Raw genomic sequence first — 5,766 nt, 5'->3', positions numbered from 1 at the left:
GATGATAGGAAATGCTTGCTTCTTAAAAGAATTGATTTATGAAATGGACTTGAAGTCAGTCATCCTAAAAGGAAAGCACAGTGGTTGGATTCTTTATTATCTGGCCTCCAGATACCTTCCTTAGTCTTTTTTTCTTTTGCATTTGCTGTTCCTTCAGCCTGGAACACATTTTTCCTTTTACTCTTGCCTTGCACCCACGTCTCCCCACAAACGTTATGGTATTTCATGCTTAGAAAAAGAGGAGCATTCATCACACAAGGAAGTTAATTGTGGGCAAGAAGGTGGACATTTTATATGTTAATACTTTTTCCCTTCACAGCTGTTTCTTTCTTGTTTTTGTAACACTGAATTATGACATTATGTGTTTCCCCTGTACCATATTATGGGCTTGCCAGTTGGCACTAGTGATCGAGAATCTGCTTACCAATGCAGGAGACACAAGAGACCCAGGTTCGGTGTGTGGGTTGGACCCCTGGAGAAGGAAATGGCAACTCACTACAGTATTCTTGCCTGGAGAATTCCATGGACAGAGAAACCTCACAGGCTACAATCCATGGGGCTGCAGAGTCGGACATAACTGAGGAACTGAGCACGTGTACCACACTATTTCTTCTCTGTATGCGCTACACAAGGGTACTCACCACCAAAAATTTCATTTCCATCAATCACCGTACAGTTGACCCCTTTTACCCATTCACCCTCCCTCCACTCCCTTTTCCCTCTGGTAACCAATGCTCTGCTCTGTATATCTATGTGTTTGTTTTCATTTGGTTTGGTTAGTTCACTTTTTTTTTTTTAAATTCCACCTATTTGTAAAATCACATGCTATTAGTCTTTCTCCATTTGACTTATCTCACTTAGCATAATAGCCTCAATATTGTTTCAAATGGAAAGATTCCATCTTTTAATGGCTGAGTAGTATTCCATTGTACATATAGACCCATCTTCTTTATTCATTCATCTGTCAATGGACACTTAGGATGTTTCCATATCTTGCCTATTGTTAATTTTAATAATACTGTGGTGAACATAGCGCTACATATCTTTTCAAATTAGTGTTTTCTTATTCGTCAGATAAGTACCCAGAAGTGGAGTAACGGAATCATATGGTACTTCTTTGGGCTTCCCTTGTGGCTCAGCTGGTAAAGAATACACCTGCAATGTGGGAGACCAGGGTTTGATCCCTGGGCTGGAAAAGGGAAAGGCTACCCACTCCAGTATTCTGGGCCAGAGAATTCTAGGCCAGAAGAGTCAGACAAGACTGAGCAACTTTCACTAAGATAGTGAGAGAATGACATTTGAGCAAAATTTAAAGGAAGGGATACCCAGGGGAAGAGTGTGGGTTATCCCCTGATTGCCTCTCAGCTTCAAACATGCCCTTCAATAAAAGCCTACTGATAAACAGAATTCCTTTAAGCATTTCCCTTTATTTATTTTAAATTAATTATATATTTAAGAAAAATTTTGCCTTTGCTGGGCCTTTGTTGCTGCGTGTACTTTTTCTCTAGCTGTGGCAAGCCATGGCTACTCTCCGGTTGCAATGCTCAAGCTTCTAGTTGCTGTGGCTTCTCTTGTTGCAGAGCATGGACTCTAGGCAAGCGGATTCTTTACCAATTGAGCTATCAGGAAAACAGTAGAATGGGAAGGACTAGAGATCTCTTCAAGAAAATTAGAGATACCAAGGGAACAGTTCATGCAAAGATAGGCACAATAAAGGATAGAAATGGGATAGACCTAATAGAAGCAGAAGATATTAAGAAGAGGTGGCAAGAATACAAGCAAGAACTATACAAAAGAGATCTTAATGATCCAGATAATCACGATGGTGTGATCACATATAGAGCTGGACATCCTGGAGTCTGAAGTCAGGTGGGCCTTAGGAAGCATCAAACATAGCTAGTGGAGGTGATGGAATTCCAGTTGAGCTATTTCAAGGCCTAAAAGATGATGCTGTTAAAGTGCTGCACTCAATATGCTAGCAAATTTGGAAAACTCAGCAGTGGCCACAGGACTGGAAAAGTCAGTTTTCATTCCAATCCCAAAGAAAGGCAATGCCAAAGAATGTTCAAACTACAGCACAATTTCACTCATCTCACATGCTAGTAAAGTAATGCTCAAAATTCTCCAAGCCAAGCTTCAACAGTATGTGAACTGAGAACTTCCAGATGTTCAATCTGGATTTAGAAAAGGCAGAGGAACCAGAGATCAAATTTCCAACATCCGTTGGATCATAGGAAAAGCAAGAGAGTTCCAGAAAAACACCTACTTCTGCTTTATTGACTACGCCAAAGCCTTTGACTATGCGAATCACAACAAACGGACTGGTTCCAAATTGGGAAAGGAGTATGTCAAGGCTGTATACGGTCACCCTGCTTATTTAACTTATATGCAGAGTACATCTCGTGAAATGCCAGGCTGGGTGAAGCACAAGCTGGAATCAAGATTGCCGGGAGAAATATCAATAACCTCAGACAAGCAGATGACACCACCCTTATGGCAGAAAGTGAAGAGAAACTGAAGAGCCTTTTGATGAAAGTGAAAGAGTAGAGTGAAAAAGCTGGCTTAAAACTCAACATTCAGAAAACTAAGATCATGGCATCTGGTCCCATCACTTCATGGCAAATAGATGGGGAAACAGTGGAAACAGTGACAGACTTTTCTTGGGCTCCAAAATCACTGCATATGGTGACTGCAGCCATGAAATTAAAAGATGCTTGCTTCTTGGAAGAAAAGCTATGACAAACCTAGACAGCATATTAAAAAGCAGAGACATTACTTTGCCAACAGAGGTCCGTCTATTCAAAGCTATGGTTTTCCCAGTAGTCGTGTATGGATGTGAGAGTTGGACCATAAAGAAAGCTGAGCACTGAAGAATTGATGCCTTTGAACTGTGGTGCTGGAGAAGACTCTTGAAAGTCCCTTGGACAGCAAGGAGATCCAACCAGTCCATCCTAAAGGAAAGAGTCACTGGAAGGACTGATGCTAAAACTGAAGCTCCTATACTTTGGCCACCTGATGGGAAGAGCTGACTCACTGGAAAAGACCCTGATGCTGGGAAAGATTGAAGGCAGAGGAGAAGGGGACACCAGAGGATAAGATGGTTGGACATGAGTCTGAGCAAGCTCCAGGAGTTGGTGATGGACAGGGAGGCCCGGCATGCTGCAGTCCATGGGGTTGCAAAGAGTCGGACATGAGTGAGCGACTGAACTGAACACTATTTTAGTATTGTACGATTCCTCATTCCTGATTTTTCTTGCATTATTTTTTCTTCCTGCACTATTTTCCCCAGTAGCTCAGACAGTAAAGAATCTGCCTGCAAGGTGGGATCCCTGGGACAGGAAGATCCCTTGGAGAAGGGAATGGCTACCCACTCCAGTATCCTTGGACAGAGGAGCCTGGCAGACTATAGTTCATGGGGTCGAAAAGAGTCAGACATGACTGAGTGACTAACACTTCACTTCAACCCTAAATGGTCCCAGGTTCCATATGTTATTTGGGCTTCCTTGGTGGCTCAGATGGTAAAGAATCTGCCTGCAGTGCAAGAGACCGTGTTTGATCCCTGGGTCAGAAAGATCCCCTGCAGAAAGGAATGGCAACCCACTAGTATTCTTGCCTAGAGAATTCCATGGACAGAGGAGCCTGGTGGGCTACAGTCCATGGGATCCCAAAGAGTTGGACATGACTGAGAGACTTTCACTTCTTTTAATACAGCTTGTCATTTTCTATGATACGGGGTAATTTATGTATGTATTATTTTATTGTGTGTTTCTCCCTGCCAGAGTGCAAGCTCTAGGAGGGCAAGATTTTTGTTTATCAGTATATCCTGAATGCCTAGGGTTGAGCTTGGCACATAGTATTTGTGGCAAATATTTGTTGAATAAGTGAATTACTGAGACAAATATGGGACATAAAAGAAAAGATACAAAATCATCTAGGTAAAATATATACCCACAAGCAAATCTCTTGTTTTTTCCTACCTGATAAAGTCCAAACTCCATATAGTCATTCCTTCTGTGATTTGGACACTGATTGCTGCTGCAAGATTGAGCAAGGAATAAGTTTTCCTCTTTTGACAGGTCAGCAGAAGAGGTATTTGTGGTCTGTTGGCCTGTTGCTTGTACGCTTTTGGTTAAGCTAACACTAGCGCACTTTGGAAACAGCTAGAAGATAGCATTAAGCCAGCTGCCTTGGCATTTACAGGATTTCAGGACAGGCATGGAGCCCTTGGAGGACAAAAACAGAACCACAGAGCAGAGGTCTTCAATGTGGAAGAGGCAAACTCCTGCACATCCTGGAAGACAGTCCAAGGGACCTGCAGTTTTAAGGAAATGGCCTCCATCTTTCAACTTCGGTTTTACTCTTGCCTGAAATTGGTCTGCTTGAGAAGAAGTCTGACTACACACTAGTCCTCCTTCCATTTTACAAAAAAAAAAAAACATCTCTTACAATTCAAAGAGAAGGATATGTCAACATACTAGTTTCAAAGAAAGCTTTTAGAAAATTAATCAAGCCATTTTGTCCCTTGACAGATGAATGGAAAACAATGTGTGGTACATACATGTCATCAGTTCAGTCACTCAGGCTCAGTTGTGTCCGACTGTTTGTGACCCCATGGACTGCACCACACCAGGCCTCCCTGTCTGTCACCCACTCTGGAGTTTACTCAAACTCATGTCCATGGAGCCCGTGATGTCATCCAACCCTCTCATCCTCTGTCGTCCACTTCTCTGCAGACGTAAAATACAATGAAATTATTCAGCCTTAAAAAGGAAGGCTGAGGTGTGCTACAACATAGAGAAACCTTGAGGACTTTATTATTGAATAAGTTCATCATGAAAGGAAAAATACTGTATGATTACACTTACATAAGGAACCTAGATGGTCAGATTCAGAGACAGAAAGTAGAAGTGTGCTTTCCAGAAGTCAGAGCAAGCAGGAGGGAATGGGGTGTTTAATGGGTAGAGTTTCAGTTTTTCAAGATGAAGAGTTCTGAGACTGATGGTGGTGATGGTTTCACACTGAACTGTACACTTAAAATGGTTAGGATGGTTAAAAAAAAGTACCAAGGTATGCCAAACCTAGGACTTTCTATCAAACATGTATTTCTGTAAAGGACTTGGCTTTAGAAATCGATACTTGAAAGCTTGTATTGAGATACTCTGGCATCACAACGACCGAAGCAATATTAAATATTTAAAATAGAAGTGCCGTTTTCTGATGGGCTTTTGAGAACCAGTGGATAAAACTCACCAATAAGAACTACTTTACACTTTTAAGATTGTGCGTGCTTTTAAAACGATGTTTTTTTTTAAAAAAAGGTTAATATTACATATTCAATCCACATTATTCAATCCAATTATTATTCAATATTCAATCCATATTATTCCACTTGGTTAAAAAATCCTTTGCTATTTACTATTAATAAGAAAATCCTTTATTTAAACTTGCATTTAGAAAGTTGCTCCGTTAAGTTCAATGCGTGAGATAGTTTTTCCCAAATGTTCTTAGGCGATACGCCATTAAACGCCTCTCGCTTTCAAAGCTCGGGAAGCTCTTCTGCGCTTTCTTGGGTTCGGTTCTGCCAGGTTCCCAAGCCACGAGGCAGAGCTGGATGCAGGGAAATCCAGCGGACAGCCTAGCGCGCGTGCGCGCGCGTCCTGCGGGGGCGGGGACGTGCCTCCGCGTGACCGCCCAGCCCGGGCTGGCTTGCCCGGCTGGCGTTCGCTCAGTTCCCGCCACATTTTTAAGTTTCATTTCCCACCGCGA

Source organism: Cervus canadensis, chromosome 20 (assembly GCF_019320065.1).
Source record: "Cervus canadensis isolate Bull #8, Minnesota chromosome 20, ASM1932006v1, whole genome shotgun sequence".
Taxonomy (NCBI): domain Eukaryota; kingdom Metazoa; phylum Chordata; class Mammalia; order Artiodactyla; family Cervidae; genus Cervus; species Cervus canadensis.
Note: the sequence above shows the minus strand (reverse complement) of the source record.